The 16,311-nt window shown below is 41.3% G+C and overlaps 1 long non-coding RNA gene across 1 annotated transcript; it reads right to left on the bottom strand.

Annotated features, from left to right (window-relative positions):
* Nucleotides 1-3,267: 3,267 nt before the first annotated feature.
* LOC140254372 (uncharacterized) lies at nucleotides 3,268-4,392 on the bottom strand. The gene is made up of 3 exons (XR_011904178.1): nucleotides 4,255-4,392; nucleotides 3,480-3,575; nucleotides 3,268-3,366 (listed from the first exon to the last, which is right to left on the bottom strand). It is a non-coding gene; the product is annotated as an uncharacterized lncRNA (long non-coding RNA).
* Between the last annotated feature and the right edge of the window lie 11,919 nt (nucleotides 4,393-16,311).

Raw genomic sequence — 16,311 nt, 5'->3', positions numbered from 1 at the left:
CTGCCAGATAAATGATCCCAGGTGAAACCCTACGGGAAAACTTCAAACAGAATCTCAGAGCTGAAACATTCTGAAAACTGAAGGTAGCTTGAAGGATAGGAAGGATTTGAGGTGTTTAGCTGCACACTCAGCCATACTGAGACCAATTGCAACAGATTTCAAAACCAGAAAGTTTTCCTAATTACATATATGTGTAAGATATGGTGTTACACTGCAATTGTGAAGGATTGTTCTGCATGAAAATAATCTCAGTGAACAAAAGTTTAAATGGCCTGTTTTTCTGCCCTCTGTGCTTTTCTGTTTCAAGGGAAATGTGTCTGTGCTTGCTGGAAAGGATGAGCAAAGCTCCAGCGGCCACATTCTTTGTTCTGCTTATAAAGTCTAGACAAAAAACTGCATTTAGTTTCTGAGATACAATCTGTCTAACATGTTCTCTCAGCAGAACGATTCTGTGATGCTCTGTGGGTCATTGATATATATTTATCTGCAAACAGAAGGGAACGCAAAAAGACAAAGAATGCCACTACTCATTTAAGTTTTCAAACAGGTTACTGTTAGTAACAATTTAATGTTTGCTCCATAAACACAGCGTTGATAATCCATAAGATACAAGTTAAGTGTCTCCCTTGAAAGCTCTACAACCATTTTTTTTTTTTCTCGCAGCAAAGGAAACATTATTTCACTTTGGTCAGATAGTTTGTATCAGCCCAATACTGTTACATATACAAAGAAGCAAGAGTACTCATGTCCTAGGGGTGATCTTACTTAGTCTTCCAAGCATTAACAATTAACAACTCGCTGAAATCACTAATACAATGCTCAGTGCACAATCATTTCCAAGAAATTGTTTCCAAGAACATACAAGTAACACAATACGAGTTGTTTTAGATAATAGCGGGCAAGCGGCAGACAAACACCTACCAACCGCAGTTCTCAAAAACACAATTCATTAAAAAGTGAAAAAACTGTGGCCTTATGGTTACAAAGAAACTGAAGCTTTACTGCACGAGAGGCTTTGAACACATTATAGGGTGCATAACTTGCGTCCGGCTGCTTATCAAGCTTACAGTCAGTCTTTAGTTGCTAGAACTGGAGCAAGAGAGCCCTGTAGAAAACGACAAGCTTCAGCGTTGGTGCTCTTCAACAACGGTGCTGAATTTGCAACTTGGACTTGAATCTTAGATCTGTTTCTCATTCCAAGGATAGTTTGAAGTGCTGGAAAAGCAGGGAAAGAAGGAGCTATGAGCACAAACAGACCAACACAGGTAGGGCTAACAATACAGCAAGATAAAAATCAATACTTAACTTACTACCTTTGCTGACTACACCCAGAAAAGATAGACAATAGGGTCACTAGACCCACTTCTAGCAGATGTTAATCATAAAAATGTTCTCATATCATAAGAATGATTCATCATAAATTAAACAGATTATGCAGACCTTTACTAACCCTTTCAAACCCACGTCTGTCTATTTAGAAATACAACAGCTTGCTTATTCCACCCAGGAAAGTTCTATCAGAACTAGAAGACCCGTCACCCAGAGGGCCACAAAGATGCTCAGAGAGCTGGAGCACCTCTCCTATGAAGAAAGTTTGAAGGAGCTGGCCTTCTCCAGCTTGGAGAACAGAGGGCTTGACGAAAGATATCACTATGGCCTTCCAGTATTTCAATAGATTTCCCCCTGCTGAGCAGGCAGATCATGACAGGGCAAAGAACATAAAATAAATACATAAATAACAGTGCTATTCATGTTTTTGCAGGTGAAAAAACTGCCATGTTCCCAACATTTATTGGAAGCTCTAGCAGACCTAAAAATAATTAAAAATAAGCTGCCGCAAACCCCAGTTGTTAATGGCCCCTTTCCAAAGAAATAAATTTCCCACTTCTTAGATTTGTTTTGTCATAGCATGTGATGAGCGCAGGGCAAAACGTTAAACATGAAAAATACTAAGGTAGATTTCTTTGAAGAAAAAATAATGACTCAGAAGTGTTCATAGTGCTTAAATGTTTAAAACCATTTCATGGTAAAATGGATTGGAGGTAAAGTAGCCAGCATGATCTATCCTATGTTTTGTATGGCAGGCACATTTTGAGTTTCCACAGAACTAAGAATCTATAATACAATAGTCAAATCAGAGGCAATCAGAAGTGGGAATGAAGTGAAGCCTCTGTCTAACTTAATTGTTTCTTACAAGATATCATTCACCAAAAACCCTTCATCAAAACCCTTTGTTGCTTGTTTGCTTTTGATGAATTTCCAAAAGTACCTTTTAACTGAAGCCCAGGATACCGTTGGTTTCTTGGGCTGCAAGAGGCTGTTGCTGGCTCACATCCAACTCCCCCATCCACCAGCACCCCCAAAGTCCTTTTGGGCAGGGCTGTGATCAATCCTTTTGTCCCCCAGCTTCTATTGGTAGTGGGAAACGTTGAAGCTGGGGCATCTGGGTGGCAGATCCTGAAAATGAGTTTGTGGAGATTCTACAAGGCCCGCTGCTTGAGCTCGTCTAGGTGTCCTAGCATCACATCCTGCCACTCAAACCTCTTATCCACACTGAACAGCAAGGTGCCATCTGCTGTCCTGCTGTGGGTACTCTTCATTCCACTGACGAAAACACTGAAAAGCATTGGTACCAATACTGCCCAGTGAGGGAAACCACTCATCACCTTCAGGCAGTGACTCATTTTCTTCATTCACGAAATGGTCCAGCCATCAAATCTTTACCTTTGCCATTTGGAGAGAAGGATACTGTGGGGTACAGTGTTAAAAGCCTTACCAAAAATCCGGATAGTTAATATCAGCGACTCTTCTCTGGTCCATTTAGTCCATCATAGAAAGAAAGGCCAGTAAATTGTTAAGACAGGATCCATCCCTGGTGAAGCCACGCTACTTGTCACCTGTCACCTCCCTCTCTTCCATGTGCCCTAGCGTAGCTTCCAGGAGGATATAGGTGAGGCCGACAGATCTCTGAAAAGAACATCACAAGTTTCTTGTGAGTCACTGAAGCGATATGAGGCTTCATCAGCAATAAAAGCAACAGTGCTTGAGAGAGAAAAAGGTTTTTGGCATTCTATAAATAACAAACAACTGAAGGAAGATCCCATTCCCACAAGTCTTTCAAAGGTGCAAAACGTGAAACAAGCCTCAGACAGAAAACAATTACAAGTCAATATTTGCATATATTGTGGCATTTTAAATCATGACATGCACTTAAAACAAGCTGCCATACAATATAGAACTGCATATAAATACTAAAAAGAATATCACCTTAGCATCAAAACAATGTTGATATAGTTCTGACTGGTAAGAACTTCCGGCTGCTCAGAATACACGGTCACACAGCAGTGCTCCGTGCTTGCAGGAGTGCTGCAAAAAGCAAAAAAAAAACAACTCTATTTTCACAAATAACACGCCACACCAGTTCATAAAATTCTGGGTTTGATTACTAAAATTTCAATAAGTACATCACGGATACTTACCGGTCTGGTGGATGAGGTGAATATTAGGAACGCTCAGGACATCCGTGTCTGTACTGTGTACGAAATGCTGTGCAGAACTGCAATATCTCACCACATCTACCCACAAGACAATGGAGAAGACAAAATGGTTATCTCCTTCTACTGCAAGCAGTATTTCAATATCAGATTCACATCCTGTTTTTGTTAGGGAGAGAGAAACACATGTACAAAAGAGTTACAAAGAGACAGAAAATGTCCTCAGGTACTTCCGTAGAACACGCAGCGGGACAACATTTTTCTTCCTTAACTGACTAAAAAGCTAAAACAATTTACCCAAAAATACAGAGATGAAAATCTGACTCTACAAATCAGAATGAAACTTCTACTTCACGGGAAAACAGACTCTTCAAGCACTTAGTGCCTTAGTTTCTCACTAAAGGATATTGATTGTAACAAAGCTTTTACCCATAAGGTATTTTAACAGAGTTACTCCAAAATTTCCGTACAACATAAACTCAGTACAGAAGCAATTAGCCTCAGTAATTTAAATCAATTCAGCACAGACTGAAGTTGAACACACTTAAATATTTATTCAGCCTTTTTAATGCTTTTCAGCTGGAAATAAAGAGGGCCAAAGCTGACTTGAAACTCAGGTTGACATAAAAACTGCACATAAACTCATAACAGAATAGAAAGCACAGCAGTGACAACAGAGCACCAAAAAAGCAGGCTGCAGCAAATGTGGACTTGCTCAAACACAACAGCAGAGGATACAGAAAGAAAAGAAACTGCTCACCTTCAGCAAACCACAGGTACGCTGGAATCTCCAGCAAGGTACGCTCACCTTGGCTGCCAACCCTTAAATGACAGCTAGGAAGGGGTGGATCCCGGCTCTAGTCCTTCCAGACACTTAGCTGCACTGTGCATGCCTGGGCTCCCCTGGGTTGGCCCTGCCTTCCCACCAGGTGGTCCGTCACTGTGTTGGGCCCTGACTTAGCGTTTACTCTACAGTATTTAATTCCTGTTCAAAACAAAAATATGACATAAGAAATAAGTAATGCATAATTTCCTGTTGTATTCAGCTTATCCCTCCTAAAAGTAGAAGTCTCTATGCCTTTATACCACATTCTTGCAAAACTAAAACAAGAGTGCTTTTAGTAGCTGGGATACAGACCTGAAATGATTTTTACCTATCGCATTATCTAACATGAGCTCGCAATACTGGGTTTTGCACGCTTCTCCTCCATTTTGTTGACATGTTTAATCAACCCCAACCAATGCCTTAACATTTCTTATCCTCTTCCTACGATAAACTTTACAGAACCCAAAGCTGGTAGCTCAGCTTCTTACTCTCTACAGCCCAGTTATCTGAAATAAAACTCACATGAAGATGGAAAGATTTTCCTCAATAGTATAAGTTCCCAAGCGTATGTTTTATTTTTCCCCACGCCCACTGTCCAGAGCAACATCGCTACGTGGTATGTAAACCTAATGGCCAGATTTGCTCCTTACACACTTCAGGTTTTGCAACACATACGTGACAGCTGAAGTACACCAAAAGACATAGGAGGAATGAACAGAGAAACTGGAATTAAAGCAGACACTAAATCTCTAATTTGACTATATATATGGAATATATATATATATATATATTTGGAACAGAATAACCTAGACCAGGAGCTTAAAAGGATCAAAAATACTAAAGCAGATGGAGATACAAAATGGCTGAATCCAATCACAGCACCAAATCAATTCGTGTGGTTACTTTGTAACTGCAGGGAATTTGTCACTGCTGTGTGGTGTTGGTCACTTCCAGGTCATAATTTCCACATAAACAGAAAAATGACAACATTAATCTTGTGTATGTGCTGAACAAATAGTAAACACAATACTTTAAAACTAAAACAAAACAAAACAGAAAACCCATACGGCTACGTGCTGAATACAAGCCTCAGCGCTGATGCAATTATTAAGATTCCCCAAAAAATACCAGAGATCCCTGATCTCTGATATGCATAGCATCCGATTAAATGAACTAGACCATTCCCATCTGGAATTTAAAAACCTATCACTAGCTCTAATTTAATGATCCCTTATGGCTTTCTAAACATATACAGGAGAACAACAGCAAGGACGTTGCCTTCTCAACTCCCGGTGCAACATACCTCAGACACACAAGGAACTGAAGATGTTTTTCCACCTTCCCCCATCTTTTATTGTACAGACGGGAGGATGTAAGAGAAAGTTCCTTCAGACTTTTGACAAACAATGTCTATAAACCGTTTGAGAGGATATGTGTCAAGTACAACAACATTGAAAGACTGCTTAATAAGCTTCATTTAGAAGACTTATCTGATCCATAAATACATGAGATAAATGGAAACTAGGGTCCTTCTGACATCCCTAGTTTGGAACCTGATTTCTTTTTTTTTCATTTATTTGGCAAGCTAACACTTTTTTAAATTCTTCTTTCTAAAAATATTGAGTACATTAGGCAACAGGCACAAGCACTGAGTACTGATATCTAGATTTCCACACCTTCTAACACACTTATATTATCTAATAATAGATACAAGTGAATTTAATCGCAGTTCCAAAAACTGAAACCAAAGCAGGATTACCCAACGTTGAAGAACAGCCAGGTTGCAGCATTTACAGCCCTGTGGTTGCTCCCGCTCCTGTGACAAACCCTGTTGCTGCTCCAAGCCTTGCGACAAGTCCTGCAGCTGCTCCGCTCCCTATAACAGGCCTCGCAATTGCTTCAAGCTGTGTGATGGACCTGTGGGTACAGCAACACTTCTACAGGGTGCAGACATTGCCACAAAGCTCACATCTAGCCTTGAGGTCACTCCAGTCACTCTAAGTCTCACAGTTCAACCAAACAACCGGTGCCTGTAACTGTTGTCCCCTATAAGCAAAAAGAAAAAATGCCCAAAAAGCCAGAACATTTAACAAGGAGAGCTCATAAGATAAGACAAAGGAGGAGCAAGGTCACAACAAAAATGGGAAGAAAAAGAAATAGTTTGACTCCTAGCATTAAATGAGCTAAGAGATGTGTGAAAAGATTATAGCTGTTGGCCACCCAAACACCACACACTTACAACCACTGGATCGCTGGAAACAGACCCCGTGCACGTGGCTACTGCCCTAAAAAGCAAGCCTTCCAGATACTCGACACCCAGGACGAACTGAATCAGACAACGGGACTCATTTCTGAAACAGTCACGCAATCACACAGGCCCACTGATCAGGGCGACATTAATGCATGAAGTCCAATAAAATCATGTTTGAAGAAAGGAAGAATAAAGCACCAGAAGAGAAAATGACACAAACAGTAGATAGGGAACCAGGCAAATATAATTACCCCCGAGTACCCAATTCATCCCATAAATCCAAATCAATATCTAGCTTTGGCAGACAGCGCTGACAAACTGCAACGGAAGAAAAGCTCAGCAAAAGGGTAGCTGGAAGTGAGGCAACGTACTTCACTGAAAATCAAAAGCAGACCCCGCTTGAGAGAGGACGTGGGCGAGATTAAGGGAAGAGCTGTGCCATATCAGTCAGGACTACTAACTAAAAAACAGACCAGTATAACCCACAGCTCCAATAAAAGGATTTTCCTTACGGGTGCAGAAAGGAATGTAATGGGTAGCTGACAATTCAAACAGTAGGAAAGAAGTTTCAAAGAAACAGAGACGTCATTTAAAACTAAAACTCAGTGCACGCCAGAGATTAAAAGCAAACGTCGTTGGAAGAAAACATGAAAATAAATTCTATTCTCAAAGGTATATGGTGGCAATAAGGAGCTAAAAGGAGCAGAACACTTACTTGAACCGAGGCTTCCAAGGACAAAAGTTAAGTCGAGGAGATTGATAATCGACAGCAGCCGCTTCGTGCTCGCTCCTGCCGGCCAGGTCCTCCGCGCCGCTTCTTCTTTCTTCCGCAGCAGCTCCCGAAACATCAGCGGCGACACCGTCAGACCCGCGGAGCGGCAAGTCCCAACAACAGAAGGAAAAGGGAAACCTGACGTCAAAAAACGAACGGGTCACGCAACCATCCAGCCAGGGAAGGCCTTGCATTCCCCCCTCATTGCGCCCCCCAACCCAATTCACCCCGGCAAAACCCGCTTTGAGCAGCTTTTCTCACCTCACTGACTCACTCTGGACTACAGCCGGTGCTGCGGGGGATCGCAGAGGCGGGCAGACCGGGCAAATGGTGCCGGGCACACAAAAAGCAGCGGCCAAAAGACAGCTTCCCTGCTTACAGGGGACCCCCAGCCACCGCCTCCGTTGCAAAGGGCCTGGGACTCCGGGGCAGCTTCTCCCTGGCTTACAGGGCAGCCCCCGTCCCTACGGCCGAGGGAGGCTCCTTCTCCCTCCAGTCCGGGGCACCCAGAAACGCACCCCGCTAACGGGGCGGTCACCCCACGCAGGCTGCCAGCAGAGCACAAACGCACACCCACCAAGCACCTGATTACAGGCGGGTGGACGACACCCGTGGAGCCACAGAGCTCGGCTTCACCCCCGCCCCCCAGTGGCAGGAACGACTCTCAGCAGCCAGGTAACGGAAAGCCGAACGCCTTTCATTCTGCTGTTGGCTACATTCGCTTTCATTGCAGCAACGAGATAAACTCTATTGATTGTTACAGTAAAAAGCTTTGGAAACAATCTTGTGTTGATACATCAGTATCCTTTATGCTCAGTTACCATCACCATCCTGACTTCTGGTCTGCAAACTGCAAAATGTAACAGCTTTTCAATCAACCTATGTAACTTCTTCCAAGAGCATATAAAAACCAACTGTCAATATATGAAAACCACATAAAATGAACAAATAAAGAGAGGCTTTTTATTAAAACACATAGCAAAATCCAGGGACTGTGCCAACTGGACTGTGCCAACTGGACTGTGCCAACTGGACTGTGCCAACTGGACTGTGCCAACTGGACTGTGCCAACTGGACTGTGCCAACTGGACTGTGCCAACTGGACTGTGCAAACTGGACTGTGCCAACTGGACTGTGCCAACTGGACTGTGCCAACTGGACTGTGCAAACTGGACTGTGCAAACTGGACTGTGCAAACTGGACTGTGCAAACTGGACTGTGCAAACTGGACTGTGCAAACTGGACTGTGCAAACTGGACTGTGCAAACTGGACTGTGCAAACTGGACTGTGCAAACTGGACTGTGCAAACTGGACTGTGCAAACTGGACTGTGCAAACTGGACTGTGCAAACTGGACTGTGCAAACTGGACTGTGCAAACTGGACTGTGCAAACTGGACTGTGCAAACTGGACTGTGCAAACTGGACTGTGCAAACTGGACTGTGCAAACTGGACTGTGCAAACTGGACTGTGCAAACTGGACTGTGCAAACTGGACTGTGCAAACTGGACTGTGCAAACTGGACTGTGCAAACTGGACTGTGCAAACTGGACTGTGCAAACTGGACTGTGCAAACTGGACTGTGCAAACTGGACTGTGCAAACTGGACTGTGCAAACTGGACTGTGCAAACTGGACTGTGCAAACTGGACTGTGCAAACTGGACTGTGCAAACTGGACTGTGCAAACTGGACTGTGCAAACTGGACTGTGCAAACTGGACTGTGCAAACTGGACTGTGCAAACTGGACTGTGCAAACTGGACTGTGCAAACTGGACTGTGCAAACTGGACTGTGCAAACTGGACTGTGCAAACTGGACTGTGCAAACTGGACTGTGCAAACTGGACTGTGCAAACTGGACTGTGCAAACTGGACTGTGCAAACTGGACTGTGCAAACTGGACTGTGCAAACTGGACTGTGCAAACTGGACTGTGCAAACTGGACTGTGCAAACTGGACTGTGCAAACTGGACTGTGCAAACTGGACTGTGCAAACTGGACTGTGCAAACTGGACTGTGCAAACTGGACTGTGCAAACTGGACTGTGCAAACTGGACTGTGCAAACTGGACTGTGCAAACTGGACTGTGCAAACTGGACTGTGCAAACTGGACTGTGCAAACTGGACTGTGCAAACTGGACTGTGCAAACTGGACTGTGCAAACTGGACTGTGCAAACTGGACTGTGCAAACTGGACTGTGCAAACTGGACTGTGCAAACTGGACTGTGCAAACAAAGATTGCCCATAGAACTTGTTAATAAACACATGCTGTTGATTACATACATGCAGATGCACTATTCTGGTTCAAAGCATGGTCCAGAAAATCAGCAAAGAAGAAGAAAAACATGTCTATTTAAGCTACAGCAGCACACAGTAAGTTTGGATGTCACCTAGATCTGCAGACAGAATACTTCCAGGCATACTTACAGGGATCGCTGAATTCATATACAGAGAACCACGTTCAAATACAGCATGAATGAAAAGTTAATTTTATTATCTAAGTAATCTTAATTTAGGAAGAAGACATGCAGATTATTCTGTTCTCAAAATGTATCTTTCTGGCAGCAGCAGGTTATCCAGCAACATCTATTTCCTGTCTTTATGAATACACAGTATTCAAGACTGATCAGATCTTAGGCTGTCACATCCATTAACATATCTTCTGCACCTGAAAGTGTAAAAATACATTGCTTTCTTAAGCTGTATCCTCCCTCAAAGGTCTGTTTGGACATATTCTAGCAGGATTCATTGCCTACTTACTACAGAGATGCTCTCTGCAAAGGGCATGCCATGATTTTCATTGGGCATCCAGACGTTGCACATCACCGTCATCAAGTATTCTGTAGATAGCAGATCTCAGTTCACATTATCGTGAAACAGCTGTACATCCATCTTATCACCGTAGGCATACCTGCCCAGTACCACAGGTCATAACCATTTGAACACTGCTATACATGTCCTTGATTTTTGTAAAGCCTTTTGGTATTGCGTTACACTGCACCAATTGCGCAGGGAAATGCTAATATGGGTGCAGTCACACCATCAAGCCAACTCTCACTTTGGTGATAAACTGTTCTACAAGCACCTTTCTCTTAAAAAAATAGTTGAACAGATCTTACCTCTTGGTCCAGCAACATCTGAGATGCCACTTCTTGCAGTCGCTGCAGTCGCGTCAGGCTCTAATTCAGACAGTCCTACCGGCTTGAGGAAATAGCTCTGTTGCCCTAAATTATGTTGTTTGTAACATTCTGCAACTTGTACTGTGTAGAAATTTGACTGGAAGCTGATGAATGAAAATTAATTCTCTACAGCCAAATCCAGTTAAGTGTATCTCAAGCAACTTCTATTGCTTTGAATTAATGGTCAACTCATCATGGTATGAAATAATATAACCACTTTGCATAGAACACTTACTCTGTAATGTAACTATTTTTCTTGGTTGACATTGTTGTGTTAATGCAGACTTGTGGAATTAAAGGACAGCTTATTACACCTAATAAGTACTATAAATATCACTTCAACCTTCTTGTATTCTACCTGCTCTTTCCTCTCCAGCAAGAAAACTCCTTTAGGATTTCACAACGCAAGGGAACTTCAAGCAGCTCCTAAGGATGTTCATTGTGCCACATATAACCGTCGGCTTTCAGGTAACTTGTAATACAGTTATCAGCATCTGCAAACACAACATAAAATAGTCACAATGATTTTTATTATTAATTAAATAAGTATAAAGAAACATAAGTGATTTATCTTTGGCCTCACAGCTACTGAATCAAGCACCTGTATGCATCACCACAGCCATAAATCATCAGTTGCGTTTCAGAAGCATAGCAGGACAGAGATAGAAATCCCTACATCACAAAATAACACAACCTTACTGAGAATTCATTGGCAGACCTTCCAATTGTAAACAAGCTGTACAAAACAAACAGTCCTTTAAAATTACTGCTTTGAGGACATTCCTCTCTAGGATGATACAAATGATTCTTAGGGTAAAAGTTGCTGTAAGAATATATTAAGCATAATGCATATATTAAAAATAAATAAATAAAGAAACAAATGGATGCTGTGCCTTGAACATCACATGCGCGTTGACCTGAGAGCATACAGAGATAAAGTACTTCTAATCCAAGATGAATTTCAAAAACAATGAGCAGCACAAACTAAAACCCCACTCATTTCATAATCCAGTAGGCCCATAACTATCACTGCTGCATCCAAAGTCACTTTGGTAAAGGCAAGCATTACAGGGTCCAGCATGTCTCAGTTTTACAAATTTGACTAGCGGGGATGTCTGCGCTACCTGGGCAAGTGGTGGTGCGTGCAGCTGATGGGTCCCCACAACATAACAGTTCTCAACCAATTTACTAATTTGTAATGACACAAACTGGTTGACAAGGACTACAATGCAGAGAAACCTTCTAAGCTTTAGCACTAGTACCTGAACAGTAAGACTCATACAGTTATTTGGGTTGTTAAAAGCAGGTTATTGTGAATCAGCCCCTTATTGGAGTTAGCATAGACAGATTTTTCTTCAAGCTGAAGTTGACTGAATATGAGCATAGGGGAGTATTCAAACTCATGAAGACTTTATTATAAGAGACATACAGAAATACAGTGCAAAATACTGGATACGTAGCTTCTACCACAAAATCAGAAGGATCTTTTTGATCTCAGAAACATTATATGCACCCTGGGAGGAAGCCATTACTTCCAGGGCAGTCCTGTTTTCACAGTTCACATGTAGATTAGCGTGAATGTAAATTTTGCAACAGAACATATTTGAAATAGATACCATCAATTTGCAGATTTAAGTAGCAATGAACAAGAGCAATTTTATTTTTTAAGAACAAGCCATCAATTCACTTAATGTACTTCCAATAAAGTCATAGGAGGGATCCAGAATTTCAAGTCCTGTCCTATTCTTTTACGGTTATTTCACCTCTCTAATATACCTTCAAGAAAGCTTCAATTTTATAGCCATTTGCATCCAGAAAAAACGTTGTTAAAAAAAAAATATTCTGAGCACACAAAACAGCCATTCACTTTCTATACAGAGTCTTTGCATGCATACAACAAATGAATGACTGGGGAATTAATATTCCATACACAGGCCCATGCTGACATCCTCATAATAATGTACAGTCAGTGGCTTGATGCAGTGGCTGCTTAGCACTGTGCAGCTATTAAACTGAGCACCTCTTGGCAGACGTTTTGCCATTGGTTCCAGAGCAGACAAGTGTTAACAACACAGAGCTCTCAATAATTCTTAATGTCGATTTAAGTATGGACATTGATCTTAAAGTTTTAACTTCCGCCAGTGAACTACACAGGAAGTATCAGAACAATGCTAAATAGAAAACACCCCTCTGACAACTATGCAAATGTAACACTGGAGATTCCAAGGACTGGAGTGTAAAGCAAAACAATTATAAACAACACAGTAAAAACCCAATAAATTCAGATTTAAGGTAGGTTTTACATGCTGTTTTTAGCTTCAATTTATGAAAAATCATATTCAGCTGCTTAATCTGAATTATATTACTTTGCTCTGGAAGAGGAAGGTGATTAGAATACTAATTTAGGTCTCCCAGATAAAGCTCAGTTTTAATTTTTTAAAGTACTTATTTTCATTGGATTTTTCTCCTTGAAATAGACCACAGTAAAAATATCTGTTCCATTGGTAAACATTACCTGGAAACAGAAATTCCTCCCAGAGGCAGGACTAAGTCCCAGGTATGTGTAATCACATTCTTATCCAATACACAAGCAACACTCAGTGAGCAAGCTTTATTTCCTCTTGGCTTCTACCAGGAGAAAGAGTAATTCTGGTTGCTATACAGGCGAGGGAATAATTCATAGCTTCTATTAAAGAACTAAGCCATGTTCTCCACAAAGACATTAGATAGGAAACACAAAGTGAATGTAAGAAATGCATCTTCATATCTTCAAACAGTTTGCAATTGCTTTGCCACAGGATTTTGTGTCCAGTTTGTCTTACAGATGTTGAAAAAAAAAATAAAATTACCATCTAAACACAAAGGCTGCTAAACACAGAGCTACCTGTGGCTGAGGCAGGCACTCAACTGCATCTTTCTGAAGGACAGAAGGATACCCAGTGAAATGTACAACGTAAGTGCATCTTGTTTGATGCTTCCTAAGCATTTTCTGCAGGCTGCTGTTTGACACTGGATACTGGGTTGGCTAAACTTTGGGACTTCATATAGACAGTCTTGTACTCTTACGTATTAACCTTACATACTTGTAGTTCTTGATTTCAGTATTTTGAGTATTCCAGAGAGGCTAAAAGACATCCACACCTACAAGAAATGACAAGTTAAAACTTATGCCAAATACATGGCAAACATCGCTGTAATGCTCAATTCAAGTTACAAGCTCACTGTACATCAGCACTCAAATCCATCTCCAGTCAACATTGCACAGTGTGTGATAAGTCAAGGCAATAACACTAAAAGAAATTTTAACCGCTTCTAAAAAGATAAGAGAAACACAATGGAGGTAAAAAACACATCATCTTCAGACCCTAACATAAAAAATAAGAAAGCCCCCTCACCTTCTAATAGCATTTGGACAAATCTTTTTCGTCCTCTCCTAACTGTTTTCTAAGATAACATGTAAGCATCAGGGCATTCTCATTGCAGCATAAGCATCAGGCAAACAAAGCAATTCATGCTCATTTAGGAAAACTCTATATTGATGCAGCTAGATAGCAGTTCAACACTACTAATAACAACAAACTAAAATTAAAGCAGCAGACAGAAAATTAAAGGTGTGGGAAGATGGAGCTGCAACAATGTAACATAAGCAGAGGAAAGTTAGCAGAGAAAGTTTCTGATTTCTCTCACATTGCACACCAGGCAACTAAGAGTTCATCAGGCTCCAGTTTACAGCTGGGGACAGCTGGAAGTGTGAGACTGCAGGAAGAATAAAGGATATTCTGGTGTATTTTTTCTTTTATAAATGGTGAAAATTACTGGACTCTGGGTTCACATTACAAAGTACAAAGAAAACAATGAACACTTCTTTGAGAAGAGGTTATTTGTAGATCACAGCTCCTTTGAAGTACAATTCTCTACAACAGTACGGCAACACATTAAGAATTCGCCACCAAACCAGCATCATATATCTACCAGGAAATATCAGTGAAGAACCAGAAAATGCACCATTAATTCCGTGATGGGCATGTACAGAGACCTACAGTCCTATCAGTAGTTGTATTTGTATTTTTTATTATATATATTTATTATATATAAACTATTTTATTATAATTACGCATTACACAGAACCTGGTTGCCCCCTGTTAGTTACAGTTAGTACAAAAAGCACGCACCAACCACTTAGTTCTCAAGAATTAACAGAATGAGCATTCAACAGAGGAACACTCCTACTGGGCCTTTTCTGCCCTCAAGATCCACTGAACGAGGGGACCACAGCTCGGCTCCTCACTCTCTTCCCTGTAACATTCTTTCCTTTAAAGACAAATGAAAGTCCTGTAATTTGAATGGCGTAGATGGTAGATCTATCTGATGGTAGATGCCTACAGAAGAGCACACCCTTTTATCAGGCAAATAATGGCACTCCCCAGAGGGCTCCTACATCTTCAGCTATTTGTGATTCCAGTTCTGGTAAAGGTGGTTTCTCTATAGTTAACGGTCTTCAGTAGGTTTATCTTCCACGAATTTGTCACTCTTTCCAGCAGTGAATGCAGTACCTAAAAAGCTGTATCATCCTGGTTCAGTACATTTCATAGATCAAGAGGTTAAGCAAGATTTACTTCTGATCTGACCCAGTCACAGCTTGCAAACACTCAGAAACAGAACAGGAGCTGCCATAGCGTGGGAAACAAATGTTTTTGCATTTAGAACAAAGTAAGAAGACGTAAGTAAAGAAATTTGTAGTTATAAGGTAGAAGTCATAGGTACAAAGGCTGCAGCATCTGTCTGTCCAGCTGTCTGAAATAAAACTACCAATTTTTGGAGCTGGACAAATAAGACCTGAGTAATAAAGGATCTAAAGAGGCGAAGTTAAAATAATTAACAGTATATAGATATAAACTAGCAACAACACGTGTTTTAATGTTTTCTAGTACACACTGTAAAAAATATACAAGTAGTGACATATCTAAGGATGTGCCTGAAGAGATATCGGTAAGGACTGGAATCACCCCCCATGCTCTTTGTTCAGCAAAGGTCTTCGGGACAGAATGGAAGATTTGAAGGGAATCAACATATCAATACCATAAGAGTACCGAGACATCTTGGAAACAGAAGCAGTAGGATGGCGACTGACTGGCACAAGATAGCACGTGAATTAACAAGTTTTAGAATGAAATTAACAAATGCAAACCTCAGGTAAAACTGTAAAATTATACTACCAGCAGCATTTTAAAAACAGCAAGTGAAATAGCTCAGATCTGGGTTCAGGTGCCAAGTTGGTATTCATTTATGCTGACCTCACTTCACATGTATTTAATATCAACATACTCACTTGTGACCCATAGACCTGACCTCGGCAAGACCAATCCCTTCTAGAAAGGCATCTAGTAGCCTGCTGATAATCTGTGAAGAGAATGCACTACAGTAGTCCTTCACTGCCTGCTCCTGTTCTTCAATGGGGAAAACTGTTTCAGTGCTGTCGGTATTCTGCTTGGTAATGCGCTATCACTCCTCCTTCCACGCAGAGCAAATAAACAGTTCATCAAAAATTATTTCATTGCAAGCTCCATGTCTTAGAGAAAACCCAAGGCTGGTGATGTTTTCACTTCAGGTTGCAGTATCTCCAGGCTGTCCCAGGGAAAAAGAGAAAAGCAGCACAACTCTACAGTGGTGGTGCAGGCAACTATACACTGGTGTAATAACACTTGCTCCATAAGACTACATTCATCGAAAGTGCCGAACCAGAAATAACCCATCCAAATCCCTTTGGTTTGAAAGCACTTTTCATCTA

This window comes from Excalfactoria chinensis, chromosome 6, assembly GCF_039878825.1.
Source record: "Excalfactoria chinensis isolate bCotChi1 chromosome 6, bCotChi1.hap2, whole genome shotgun sequence".
Taxonomy (NCBI): Eukaryota; Metazoa; Chordata; class Aves; order Galliformes; family Phasianidae; genus Excalfactoria; species Excalfactoria chinensis.
This window is presented reverse-complemented; position numbering and strand designations above follow the sequence as displayed.